Below are 14,654 nucleotides of genomic sequence, written 5' to 3'. Positions count from 1 at the left end.
GCGGATCTATGTGACATGCAGGCCCTTGCAGATAAAAATGAAGGAAACCGCTACATGCTAACGGTCATAGATATTTTCTCTAAAATAGCTTTTGGCCAGGTCTTAAAGAATAAGAGCGGCGCTGAGGTGACCAGGGCATTTGCCTCTATCTTGAAGGAAGGAGGCGCCCCCAAGAAAGTGCAAACCGATGGCGGAAAATAATTTATTAATAAGACCTTTCAGAAACTAATGAAAAAGCACAATATAGTACATTTTGCTACAGGATCGGATTTGAAAGCTTCTGTGGTTGAACGCTTTAACAGGACTCTGAAGGAGAGGATGTGGCGCTATTTTACAGCGCACAACACGCATAGATATATAGATATAGTTCAAGATTTAGTAATTGCGTATAACAATAGTTATCATAAAAGTATAAGGATAAAACCCTCCGAAGTCTCTTCGGAAAACTCTTTTCAAGTCTTTAAAAATCTGTATGGTTTGCTCCCTCTTCGCCGTAAGAAAAAAATACATTTTAAATTTATTGTGGGGGACTTGGTTCGTATATCCAAGTTGAGGGGTGTTTTCGATAAAAAATACGTGCAAGGATACAGTGATGAGCTTTTCACGGTTACAGAATGTCTGCCGCGCATACCCCCGGTCTACATATTAAAAGATTATGACGGGGATCTTTTTATGAGCAGGAATTACAGAAGGTAACGGTTGGTAAAGACAAGGTGTTTCACGTAGAGGAGATTCTAGATCAAAAGAGAGAGAAAGGTCAAAAAAATTCAACAGCTGGGTATTAGAGAAGGATGTAGTGGAGGCATCAGGGGTTAATTTAAACCCCCATGCATGATAAAATACATCCTCATTCGGGTGTACACCGGAGGGCATAATGGAACACAGCGGCTTCTACCTGACTCTCCCCAGTAATGCGTCCGCACACATATATCGTAATAATCAGAGTTCTAATTATACAACCAATTTTCCAAAGCCTATAGAGTTATCAGAGGCCTGGGAAGTAGGGCTCAGCGAGATTACATACCCCCATAGCTGGTATAATATCAAAGATAAGGACCGGGAATTTTATTTCAAAAAGTTAACGGAACCTGCTAAATTTATTAAGGTTAAAAAAGGGTTCTATAGAACCGTCGAAAGGCTCGTCTCCGAGTTGAATGAACGGCTATCGCAGAACAGTATGGAAATATTCCTGATGTACAACCCTATAAATAAAAGGGTACAAATCTCAGGAGATGCTTCCGGGGGGATAAAGACCAGTGGTAATTTAGCCTACATGTTAGGGATGGGGCCCAATACATAGACGTATGTGAGAGATAAATTATTCCCATTCCCCGCGGATATACATGCAGGATTTTACAACATATTTGTGTATACCGACATCATATCATATCAAAGGGTCGGAGACAGCTGTGTGCCACTCCTGAGAACGGTTCATATAGATGGAAAGGATGGGGACATCGTCACTGTCACCTACGACAAGCCACACTACGTACCTGTAAGCAAGAAATATATTGAAAACATTCTTGTTGAGCTTAAAACGGATCAGAACGAAAACATTGAATTTACTTATGGTAAAACGATTGTAAAACTCCACTTTAGACCCACCAAAACCTCTCTACATATATAATATTAGTATTATATATTTTATATACATAATACATCTAAATTAAAATTATGGAACACCGACATCTCGACCCTAACCGGTATGTCACATACTATGTGGATCAAGTGGGTAATGGGTTACCAGGATATTATGGATCGCCCACCATGTATGGTTCGGGATCGGAGGGATATTTCGTAATCTCTTTAGGATGGTTTTACCGTTTATGAAGAGAGGCTTCAGCATAGCCAAACAGCATTTAAAATCAGCAGCAAAAAATATAGTAAGTGAGGTTGTCGCCAATGCGATAACCAGAAGGGCGTCACCAGATGTCGAGAGTCAAGAAGGCTCGGGGTTGATGATGTTGTCTCGAAGACCGAAAAAGAGACCGCCAGGTATAAGGCGAAGACTTGAGCCTAAAAAACGGAGGTTAACGGTTAAAAGAAACTCAGTTAGTCAAAGACGGGGTAAAGTGAGGAGGTCTGGACCAAAAACGGTAAAAAGAATACTCGGAAGTATTTTCTAAAAGAACAAGCACCATGGCTCTTTTACACCGCATGTCCTCTGAAGCTATAAAAACAGAGCTCGATCTTTTCACGGCCCCCTTAACCCAACATTCAGTAGAGAGGTCCAGTTATGTGGAGATAGCCCCACTCTCTGCCATTACAGACAACGGCCCCATAGAGTTTTTCATACCAGGCCACGGTGACAACTATCTGGACCTCAACAACACTTTGGTGCATTTGCGTCTAAAAGTAACCAAAAGAGATGGTGCTGATATTGCAAACGATGCCAAAGTGAGTCTCATTAATTACCCAGTGGCCACCATCTTCTCCCAAGTGGATGTGACTTTGGGGGAACGGCTAATCAGTCAAAGCAGTGCCACATACCCCTACCGTGCCGTCATGGAATGCTTACTCAACTACTCTGAAGACACTCTCAAGACCCAATTCAGCGCAGGGCTTTTTAGCAAGGATACTGCAGGAGGCTCTATGGAATCGACAGACCCATCCACAGGTGCAAATAAAGGCCTGGCCGCCCGGGCTCGCTACTGTGCAGAATCTCGAGAGTTTCATCTGCTAGGCCCTATACACTCTGACATTTTCTTTCAAGAACGTTTACTCTTAAATGCGGTTGATTTAAGACTAAAATTAACCAGGGCCAAGGATGAGTTTTGCCTAATGTCTGCAACGGATGGGGACTTTAGCTTAAAAGTGTTGGGGGCCACGCTTTTTATTAAAAAAGTATCGGTATCTCCGGCAGTTCGTCTGGGTCACTCACAGGCTTTGCTGAAAGGAAATGCCCTTTACCCTCTCCAAAGAATTACCATGAAAACCTTTAGCATACCTGTGGGCAGCAGAATCTGCAGTCAAGAAAACCTTTTTCTAGGCCATTTACCGCGATACGTAGTTATAGGTTTGGTTGATCACGCCTCCAATACGGGCAGCTTAAATAAAAAAAACTTTAATTTTCAACACTTCAATGCAGAGTATGTCTCTCTGTGTCAGGACGGACGTCAGGTCCCTGCTAAGGCTTTCCAACCGCAATTTAATAACAACATATCTGTGCGAGAATTTTACAATCTATTCCTGGCTACCGGGAGGCATCTAAAAGATCTCTCTTTACCTATTGACAGAAATTATTTTGCCGAGGGTTACACAATGTATGCTTTCAATTTATCCCCAGATGATGACACCTCAGGAAATCTTTCTGTGGTGTCCCAAGGTAACCTCAGGCTGGAAATGCGTTTCCGCACACCTTTAGCCTGTACGGTTAGCATGATTGTTTATGCCTGCTCTGATTCAATCTTGGAGGTGAATAGCCGAAGACAGGTTTTAGTAGATTATTATTAAGGATCGTTGAGCAAAAGACATGAATACCCAAGAGTTGGAAGGGCTGATGAGCCGACTGATTGGAAAACAATTTTGCGGAGTGTTGGCTTGTGATGAATTACCTATGGAGAAATGGAAGGTGCGGCCTGCAATGTTTATTGTCAATACCCATCCTAAAAACATGCCGGGTGAACATTGGCTAGCTGTGACCTTAGAAGAGGAAGGAGGAAGAAAAATCTCAACTTTTTTTGATTCCTATGGTTTCCCACCCGGTTTTTCACATTTCCCCAAATCTATTAAAGAATTTCTGACCAAAAATGGCTCAAAGATATACTACAATATCAAACAGGTGCAAGATACCCTTTCAACGACATGCGGTCAACACTGTGTATTCTACCTATGCCAAAGAGCCCGGGAGTTTCTTTTGAAGATGTTATGTCTCTTTATAAGGATGATTTAAGAAGTAATGATAAAGTTGTAGCTTGTTTTGTTAGAAAATATCAAAAGTGTTCAAATGTGTATCCTCTAAGAACGTGTAATCAAGGCGTATGCTCACGCCAAATGTTTCAAGAATGCCACAAATGTTAAATTGCTTATTTTTCAAATAAAATTTATTGAATTTAATCATAGTCATTCAAAAGTCATTCAAAAGGCTAACCACCCAGAGAGATCGGGATTAGGGAAAGGTCCAGAGGCGTTCAGGGGGGTAAATGGGTTATCGTCATTCATTTCATAAGGATGCGAGGGTTTTGGGGCATCTTTAGGGGTGCTGTATCTCGGTGACGGTTTGTGTTTTAAAGAGTGAATCTGTTGCCGAATCTTATAGTTGGGTACACCCGAGAGGGGTATGTTGAGGATGGCCAGGGCCTTAAGAAACTGAAGCCACCCTGGAGGTCTTCGGTCATCAGCCACCTTGTGGGCAGATGTGGTACTTTTAAGCAAGTCAAGTATATGTGAACCCTTGACAACAGCCCCCTGAAGGATAAACTCTCCTTTGTCATTCCAAGTAGCTGCCCCATTTGAGTCTTTTAGCTTGTTCATAATGTAGCTAACATTTTTCCTGTTACGTGCCGGAACATGGGTTAACAAGTCATGCATAACTTTATCTTCAACAGGCATTTGATCTTCAGATGGTAAGCTCGCAGGTACTGGCCTTACAGGGGCGTGGCTCTCGCGAGGCTCGTCATCTTTTAAAGGGTCCTGTAGGGAAATAGTTAAATGGCCTGTCTCTCTCTCCCCTTGTTTCACCAAGGACAAATACCTTTGCAAGAGGTTTGTGTATTTTTGGACCTTATCATAGGGTTCAATCCTTTTTGATTCAAAATATCCTTCATGGCCGTATCCAAATCATTTTCCGCTGTTTGTCTGATATTTTCGGGGCCCCTGCATTTGTTTTTTTAAGTCTATCCAACTCTTGTTGTGGCACCAGATACATTTTATTGGCCATCACCCTATGTGTTCAACCACCACGTCGGGCTGCAATAAGGCTGGTGATGAAGGGCACGGCTATACTTAGTAAAGGTAGAATAAAACCGCCAGACTGTTGTATGCTATGTCGTTTCTTTTGAAGACTGACCCTTTTATTGGCAAAGAGCTTGATCGAGGTCTTTTGTCTCTTTAATTTTTTCAATTGTGTCAGGGTGAGTGGAATGCGTCCTTTGAGAAGATTCAAAGCAATCTCACATAGGGATAATATGAGATCTGAAGAACAGTGACGCAAGATGGCCTTCCGTTCATTAGATGTAGCCCCAACTAGGCTTCTCAAGAGGGGCAAGTTTCTTTTTAAACGCAGAGACATAGCGGCTACTTTTTTTTTTAGGAATGTACACAGCCGGCCACTCCCACGGGAACAGACCGGTTCGTAGCCTCAGGTGTTCTGGAGTATTTGCTTTTAAATCCACGATTAAATAAGAAAATGGCGCTTGGGTTGCGTCCTCGTAGCTCTCCATAAAGTAGGATTTCCTTCCGGGTACATCTGCTGAGCTAGAGTGTTAATTTGTAGTTTGTCTCTAGGATTTTTGAACAAAACCATGTAATTGGCGTTCAAACTGATGGTGCGGCTATTTTTACCTTGGTGAAACACATTCTGCACCAAGTAAAGCACGGACAGGTTTCTATGATGAGTATATTGGGTAAACGCTCGGGCAATTTCGGGATGTTCGCTACCTGCAAATAGCATATCGTCCAAAACCAACAGATTGTTTTTATGAGGAGGTAAAAGTTCATCATCAGACAGGGTATCAGGTATTCCTTCAACAAACTTGATTTTTATTGTCTTCAACAATTCATCATACAGAGGTTGATAACATGAATAACACCACACAACATTATCAGGCTTTTGAGATAACACATGTTCAGAATTCTCTAAAATACTTTTTACAAAACAAGTTTTACCACTATTCAAGGCCCTGCGATTAAGGCCGAAAATGGTAGTTGCAACCGGGGTCAAAACCTTCTACAGCAGTCATTATATCTTAAGCTTTAAGACCCCTGTAGCTTGTAGCATAAGTCAACACCCAAAGGGGTAATGTGGTCCAGTCAGGCAAAAGCAGTCTCTTGTCATAGACAACCCTGAATCTTTTAGTAAGTGGGGCCTTCCTCAGATGGAAGCCCTTTATTATACACAACAATATTTTTGTAGAAGCTCCTAAATCTCAAAGTCACTATTCCTGTCATTTAGGAACCACCCCTCAAACAAACGTGTGATTGATTCCTAGTTTTTACACGAGGTGTATTTTTTTTCATAGTTTTTGAGTCACGCCTGACACACTGCGGCCTGTAGCATAAGTCAGTAGCCATAGGGCAATGTAGTCCCGTCAGGCAAAAGCACTCTCTTGTCATAGACAACCCTGAATCTTTTAATGAGTGGGGCATTCCTCAGATGGAAGCCCTTTTTATCCCTAACAATCTTTTTGTAGGAGCTCAAAATCTCCAAGTCACTATTCCTGTCATTTAGGAACCCCTCGACCAAGCGTGTGATTGATTCCAAGTTTACACGCTGGGCATTTTCATAGTTTTGAGTCACTCTTTTGGCTTTCAATACCACGTGATTCTTTAGCGTTCTAAAAGCATAGCTTTTGGGCCCACAGGATGACTATTCTGTGATATGGTCACCCTCTGCGAGTTCGCTCGTTAAGCCACCCAGATAGTTGCTGAGTGGGGGGCTCCAATCCCCTGGTTTGCTTACATAGACCACAGAGTCTGTGTCGTGGTAAAGTACCCGCCTCTGAAGCTGCTCCATGAGCTTGTACAGTTCAAGTCGGCCATAGGCCGTGGTAAATGCTGCAAGAAACACATTTACATTACCCGGGGTAGAACCCACTTCTTGTTACGTCGCCATTGCACCAAGGCAATGTCTTGACTCAAGAATGAAAATGTGAAATTTCGTATTGGTCCGAAAAAATGAATTCCAAAAATTCTTCAGGGTCTTTAATAATCGACGTTGTCAACATATTACACCTCTGCGCTAATTTGCCCCAAAGCGAATTTAGGTACAATTTCGACACATTTCGTTTGGTTTTGTTGACCTCTATTCTGTCAGGGTCAAGAAGGATGCCTTCTCTGTCATGATAGTCTTGAATGTACCTGTCTTTACTTTCTTGATCTGTGACCGATGCAGGATAGCCTGAAGCCATTTGCTTACATCTCAAGAAGGTCTTGATGTACTCTTTAAAAAGAGTGTCTGATTTCTTTGGAAAGTTCCATACTTCAAAGATTTTGGCCACACGATACCCCATCTCTAAAGCCTTAGAGAATTCAGCTGTGACCCATACACCTGTCAGTGCTCTTTCTTGATCTGTGTGATCACATGGGGTTTGTTGTATGTTTTCACTGCAGGTGCGACAAAGGGGAAAGAAAAGTTTTCCTTGAGGGCCCCTGTAAGGCAACACAGGTATAAACAAACCCCTTGGAGGGTAGACTGTTGCTTTGATCAGACCAAAATAGTTTTGAGGTAAGTCAAAATCACGATGAATAATTTCAGGATGACCTATAGGATAGCATGAGGAACTCATTACATGCGGATAAAGGGATGTAAAATCCACATAGCCTATTGTCTCGTCGGGTTGCGCTACATACCTCAATGTCAAAGCATTGGTACGGCCGCCATACAAGGCCTGTCTTGGCTCCAGAGGTTCTGGGATGTCAAAGCTGGAAAGGAATGCTTGAACATGAGGATCAGACTTTTTGAGGGCTGTCCATTCGTGCTCCCACAAAACAACCACTTTTAGACCGTAAGTAGCCTGTAACGAATCAACTTTGTCTTGAAACTCTTGGTACATTTCCCCAAAAGTCTTTTGGGTTAGGACACATATGTTCTGGGGCACAAAGCAAGATTTGCAACCATGGAAGAAACAACCGTTGTACTCATACACGGTCTCAACCCCGTCAATCTTGGTGTAGCCATCTACATGGTAAGAGCCAAACGCCTTCTCCCCTCGATTCAAAGCATGTTGAATAAAAATGTCTTTATCCTGGGCCATATACTCTAGCCATTGAATGGACCCACTAGAGTAGGCCTTGAACTGGCGTCGGTAGTTGTCAGGCGAGGGATCGCTATAGAGGATGTCGGCATATAGTGTGTACGGTATGTTTTCATGCATGCCGATGCAATCGTTGTACAACTCCAAGAGTCAATACCTGCATCTTTGATTACCTCTTCTCTGAATCTGAGGCATCCTTCACGAAGTATAACCACATCATTGTCACAGTATGATTCCATCTCTTTATGGAAATCAAAGGTGCCATGTCTTACTGTCTCATACCAAGTCATGAATCTCTCTCGCTCTTTGGGAGACATTTGATCACACCCATACATTTCTGGGCTGGGATATGATCCTATATAGTGTAGATTCTCCTCAGATGTGAAGAAGTGGGGGAACCAGCCTTTCACAGAGTTTTCAAAACCCAAGGCCTCTGGCATTTGAGCCAATCTCATGGGTAAGAAGCTTAAACTGTCAATGTATCTCTGGTTGAAGGTGGGATCTACAAAACACAGGATTTTACTCCCTTGCGCTAGGACCCTCGGCGCTATGCCTTACTGTATCAAGGGGTTCAGAAGAAGGTACGAGTCGTAGGCTCTAGCATTGTGCGCTATGAACGTAAAGTTTCGGTACTGTGGTTTTCTAAAATGTTTTAGAAAGAGTAGTGCACAATTGGATCCTTCTGCAGACCACTTTTCCCCCGTGAATGTCATGGTAGATACAAAAATAGGCAAATGATCCCCCGATTGTTGATTTGTCTCAAAATCATAGAACACATATTTCTCTGAAGGTTCATCTTCAGCCAAGGGCTGAATATAACACTCGTGTGGCACTTCTTGAACCACTTCAGCATTTCTGCTTTTCAGACCCCTTTACAGATTGGACACTGTAGGATTCCACAAACATGTGGTTTAGGGCTATCTATTTTAAGGCTGTAATTGCAATGACATTTTGGGCATTTCTTGTTAATGGCACAAATGCTTACAGATTTACAGGCCTTAGGGTGCCATGTTTCAATTTTGTGTTTATCGTAACAGTAGGTCGAACGACATGTGCGATGGCAATCCTCACATGGTGTCAAGTTTAGGGTCTGCATAGGGCACTCGGCATCCTGACATACAGAACAGTTATAACGGCACGAGTGCCCCCTTTCGGCTGTAGCCGGTATGGCAGGATCTACACACATAGGTTGCCCTAGGAACGCCGTGACGTTTGTAACGGCATAGTAATGTTCGTTTTGCACATAAAAGTACAGAATCTGGGGGTGCGGTTGGGGGGTGTTTTGGAACTTCAAGAGAGCTCTATTAGCTCTACTGTGGTACAAAACCACAATCTTGATATTCAGAAGGTTTTCAAATTTGACAATGTCTGAGAATGCCACGCCTTCATGGATCCCGAGACCCACCGCCGTTTGGATCTCTCTAGCCTTTTGCAATGCCGTCAGATCAGTACATCCGGGGTTAAGTAAATGCGCTAGGCCTATTGCAAAACATAGCTTATTATCGGGATTGTGAACGTTTATGAGGTAGGCCCTTTTATTGCTTATGATTTCTGACTGCATTAGGCTATCAAGCTTCCTTCTCTGCCCACCGCCCCCCTGTGGTTGACGTATTATTTGCACTACAAGCTCTAGGGTTCGATCGGCTATGATGGCTAAATTTGACTGAACAAGGCGTTCTACCAGCGCTGTAAATTGTTCAAGATCTGCTTCGCCATTGGGTAAAATAAGAGATACTGAATTATGCAGCAGGCTATCTCCACATATTTCCAACTGTAAGACATCACGAGGTTCGCCATAATCTCTTGCTGTTTCTAACAGGTCATTCAGAGTGTCCATTATCATCATGTAAAATACAGCATAGTCAAGATTCTGATTCACACATAGGAAATTGAAAAACTGTCGAATCTCTGTATTGTTGAATTTATTCCTGTACACAACCCTGACATGTCTATCATGAACATCTGCAGCCAGATTTATTAGATAATTGTCCAATTCCCCAAAAACATCTTGTGGCGTTTCAGACTCTACGGACCTAGGCGTTACGGGTTGTTCTATCGCTGTCGGGGTTGTCGGGGCCGAAATTGTCTGACTCGCGTTCATACGATTAATTAAGGTTATGAGGGCTTCGGGAATCTGGGATAACATGTTTTCCTCAACCCCCCCTGACTGGTTCATACGATTAATCATTTCTAAGAGTTCGGCTGGAATCTGTGTTAATATGCTTTCATCTAACGTTCCTGAATCGTTCATACGTCTTATAACTTCTAGGAGTTCGTCTGGAATCTGGGATAAGAGGCTTTCAACTGTCTCCCGTGTTGCGTTAGTTCTGCCATTTTTGGATAATTAAGAGTGTTCGTTTTTTCTTTCTGTAATGGTTGGTGTTACATGTATGATTTTAGTGTCTGTATTTGCGTTTTTTAATGGGGTTGCTGTTTAACATGCGTGGAATTGTTCTATGCCAGAATAACATATCGTCTCTGTACTGTCTCTCAATTAAATCCCCCAGTCGTTTGTATAGCAAAACATTCCTCGATTTCAAAGCCCTGGAAAATAATGTGAAAAACCTTTCTTGTTCGGCTGCAGGTATTGAGGCCGTAGAATTGACTGGGTCTATAAGGTTGGCCGCATCACAGAATAGCTGGTCATCAACATCTGACATGTCATTAAAAACAGGTCTCTTGGGTGTTTCATTCGGAATGCTCGGGCGCCGGAATCCCCCAGCTCTAGATTTATGTGGTCGTCTGTGCCGTTTTTCGCCGATGCGGAGTCTGAATGAAAATAATACATACATAATTACGTTATTAGATATAAAAATATATATGTTAGCTACATACAAATGTCAAATACCTTTCCGTTATAATAATATATATTAACAGTTAAAATAACATAGTTAAAATACCTCGGCTTTTTTGGCGCTTGTTGTGACGAATCGCCGAAACCGGGGGTGTGTGACTTTTTCCCTCTAGCGTTCCAGATTCTGCTGGGTCTGTCTCCGGGCAGTCTGAAAAAACATTATTTGTCCTTGTTTTAACATAGGCTATCAACAGATCTATAACTAATAAAAAGGCTGATAACTAATAACAAAACTGTATAATGTTCCCATACCTTGTCCCTGGAGCGCCTGCTCGTGAAGCAGCAAGTTCCCGGCCCAACAGTAGTTTTCGGGTGGGCTTGATTCTGAGCAGTGTACTTGGGCCACAGTGAACGGTAGAATTGCATCAAAGTCCTGCGTGTCAGCTGTCCATAACGCATCCTTTATCATAAAGGGCTGTATGTCGGCTGTAAATACATAAAATAGTTTTAAAAAATAGTACAACCTATTTTTAAAATGTTTATATATAAATATTTCTTGGGTATGTGTTTAATTATAAGGACTTACAACGAAAAAAGGCCGTTGGTGATTGTCTGCCAGACTTTTGCTCCTGCGAACCCCCATCATGTTCCAGATCAGGTAAATCGCGTAAAAGCTGCGTAAATGTCGGGGATCTTAGATTCCATTAGACAATGTTAACAGTTATACGCTATATCTACACTTTTTTTTTTTTTTTTACCTATATTGGGCTTTTGGCCTGAAATACCCAAATAACTAGGGTTTAATATTCCAATAATATTCAAACAAATCTTAAAATATGTTTTTTTCATTTACTCACCTCCAGAAATATCCATTATGCGAGATTCCCTTATTCCGAATATTATTATTATTATTTTAATCTGTCCGTGCAGCTCAATATTCGGGCCTTTATGTTTGCGCTAAAGCAATGCTGACAACGTTAAAAAATAGTTCTGTCCCTAACTATCTAAAAGTTCGGAATTAGTTTTTTTGAGAGATGTATGCTACACCCCAACCCATGTATGTCTGGTTTAGAGAACACAGGCTGTGAATTCAAACAACAGGAGGGGATGTCGTGACATTCTGTCTGCAAACGGGGTGTGTGGGGGCCGCAGATTAGAGATATCTATGTTTAACCCCCGCTGTTCGGCTGATATCTCGACATGCCTTATGCATGATAGTGCACACCTTGGTTTCAAATGGTTCTCTACAGATAAGAGTTCTGGGACCCCCCAACCTTAGGATTTATGTTACACACACAACCAACCACACACACACACACACACACACACACACACACACACACACACGCCTGTTGCTCCGCCTCAAGACCCCTCCCCACACACACAAACACTCTGATTCTATTTTACTTCGCGACAGAGTTGGAAGACGTTGTTAAATAGGTTTTTCCCATAGTTAAAGGGTGAGATACCGTTTTTAAACATTCCTTTTATTGAATTCCAAAATATTTCGTACAACCTTTAAGACATGTTTGAATTAAGTAACCCATTTGAATAATATTTAAACATGCAGCACACGTGTTTTATGTAAAAATAAAAAAAACCTTGGATGCAGGTCTTTGTACATTATTACAAACTTTAATAAAACGTAATGTTCATAACATACCCAATGTAGGAATAGACTATAAAATAATACATGTTTTTTTTCAGATCTTACAGTTGTCTGCGCCAGACCCTAGCTTGAGAGAAAAGAGCGCTACCCCTTAGTTAAATGGGGGGGGGGGGGGTATACATTTTCAAAAATTAACACCTACATTTTAACACACGTTATAATTCAACATTTATTTTAACTATTTCTTACAGATATATGGGGTCCTGTTAGCCCTGAACATTATCCGTTTCCAATTCCCCATCACAAAGTCTTTTCCGCGCTCCGTCGAAGCTCTGTCCACTTTCCTGCCAGGGAAAGATCCGCCTTCGAACTTGTTGTTGTTCCGGTGTATGTCTCAACGATAACCTAGGCCATCGCCGTAATTGTTCACGATTTTCGAAAAGACTGTCCAGCTTATTCATCAGGGTTCGGAAAATGTGGTAATCGCGCCATTTAAAACTGAACATTATTTGAAAAAAATTTACATCCTTGCATGCTTTGGAGGATACATATGGACTGACCGTTTTCGTAGCATTTGACCTGTCAAATTGTTCACATGCTAAAATTGTCACTCTGGAGTCCGGGGTATACCCCATGGATGTGACTCTCAGAGCCATTAGATCCTGACGTCCACAGACTTGTTCTTCCAACGCATATCCTGGCAGCCTTGAAGCACTCAGGGCACGTTCCATTTGACACAAAGCTAGCCTTATTTTAAGCCATTCTCGCATCCTTAGCGCTAGAGAAAAAGGCTCGGTTCTGCACGATAAAAGGGTTGGGACACGCTGTCTGTGAATATCTTAACCGTAGATTCCTCCGGGTTGAATATGTACGAAATATGGCCCTCGCTTGTACACAGAAATCCGTTAAAACATTCGGGAGCCTCTACCAAAATATCATCCAAGCTTTTGGCGTTGGGTTCGTGACATGAGCTACAGAGCACTCCGAGAATTCCCCTTGTAGACATATTTTTAGATGCTTAATATTCAGGTCTTAAAAAATGGCTTGTTCTGGACATTTATAATGCTGAGGCCCCTGGGGGGTGGAGGGGGGCATGGGCCCCAAAAGTTCAAACACCCTCTAACACATGACCACACGAACAGGGGGGGCGGGGCGGGGGCACATATTCTGTACATGTCATCAGGTCATAAGGTCAGCAATCAATCAATTTTGACACATGCCGTATCCTATTACTCTCTGTTGTTTATGCATTTCTGTGAATTACTTAGTAATAAATAAATGATTTAAGACCATATAATGTATGGATGACTCATAGTGAAGACTGGGTTCGTGCAGATAACCAACAATTTAGGACGTTTGGAATGAGACTAACGTGAGGTAAAGTAAATAATTAATTAATCCGAAGACGAATTGATCAGATAAAATATCTGAAAAGTTATTTTAGGAAATGATAACTTTGTCATCTGAATATTTTTCCTTGGTGCCCCAACTTCCTAGTAATTAAGGTTACATGATTAATCAGTCTAATCGCGTAATACTAGTTACAGAGAATCTCTGTAAAAACTATCAGTCTTCAGTTAATGATAGTAAAGACAGGACACTACCCATGCTAGATTATGGAGACGTAAATTATAGATCGGTAGGAAAGGGTTGTAATGAACACGATGGGAGACCGAGAGCTGGTTTCAAGTGCAGGGCACAGCAGGTGTTTTATTGTAAAGGACTACAGGAGGAGGCAGGTAGCTGGGTCCAGGGGCAGGCAGAAGGTCATACACAGAGGGTCCAACAAGGCAACAGTACAGGCAGGGAAAAGGCTAGTAAACGTCATTCGGGAGATGAGGCAATAGGTTGATAACAGGAAATCAGATAGGCTAATGTACAGGCAGGGAATAGGCAAAAGGCATCGTTAGTGCGGCAGGCAAAAACTATCATACACAGGAGGATTCAATTACGGAAAAACAAAGCTCAGTACAAAAGTGTTTCACAAAACAAACAATAGCTCAAAATGATGGGTTGCAAGGACCTGAACTAAATAGTGTGTGACCATAAATTACACATAGGTGTGTGAACAGGTGATCAGAATTCAGGTGATTGGAATCTGGAGAGTGAGCTGCGTTCAGGGGATCTATGTGTTTGAGAGTGTGAGTTGGAAGCAGACGTTAAAAGGGTGCTCATGAGCAGCTAGATGTTCTTTAGCATTCGGCCATCAGATTTGCCACCAATGCTCCTTATAGGACACATCAGTGCACTCTATACTCCTCTGTAAACTGGTCATCTCTGTATACCAGTCGCAAGACCCACTGGTTGATGATTATAAAAAACCCTTAGGCCTCACTCC

At 42.1% G+C, this 14,654-nt stretch overlaps 1 long non-coding RNA gene across 1 annotated transcript; it reads right to left on the bottom strand.

Moving 5' to 3' along the window:
* Positions 1–10,819: 10,819 nt before the first annotated feature.
* Positions 10,820–13,100, bottom strand: LOC135568799 (uncharacterized). The gene is made up of 4 exons (XR_010462730.1): positions 12,566–13,100; positions 11,294–11,381; positions 11,020–11,193; positions 10,820–10,915 (listed from the first exon to the last, which is right to left on the bottom strand). It is a non-coding gene; the product is annotated as an uncharacterized LOC135568799 (long non-coding RNA).
* Positions 13,101–14,654: the final 1,554 nt, after the last annotated feature.

The sequence above is a fragment of the Oncorhynchus nerka genome, unplaced genomic scaffold (genome assembly GCF_034236695.1).
Source record: "Oncorhynchus nerka isolate Pitt River unplaced genomic scaffold, Oner_Uvic_2.0 unplaced_scaffold_22___fragment_2___debris, whole genome shotgun sequence".
Taxonomy (NCBI): domain Eukaryota; kingdom Metazoa; phylum Chordata; class Actinopteri; order Salmoniformes; family Salmonidae; genus Oncorhynchus; species Oncorhynchus nerka.
Note: the sequence above shows the minus strand (reverse complement) of the source record. Positions and strands in the feature narration are given on the sequence as shown.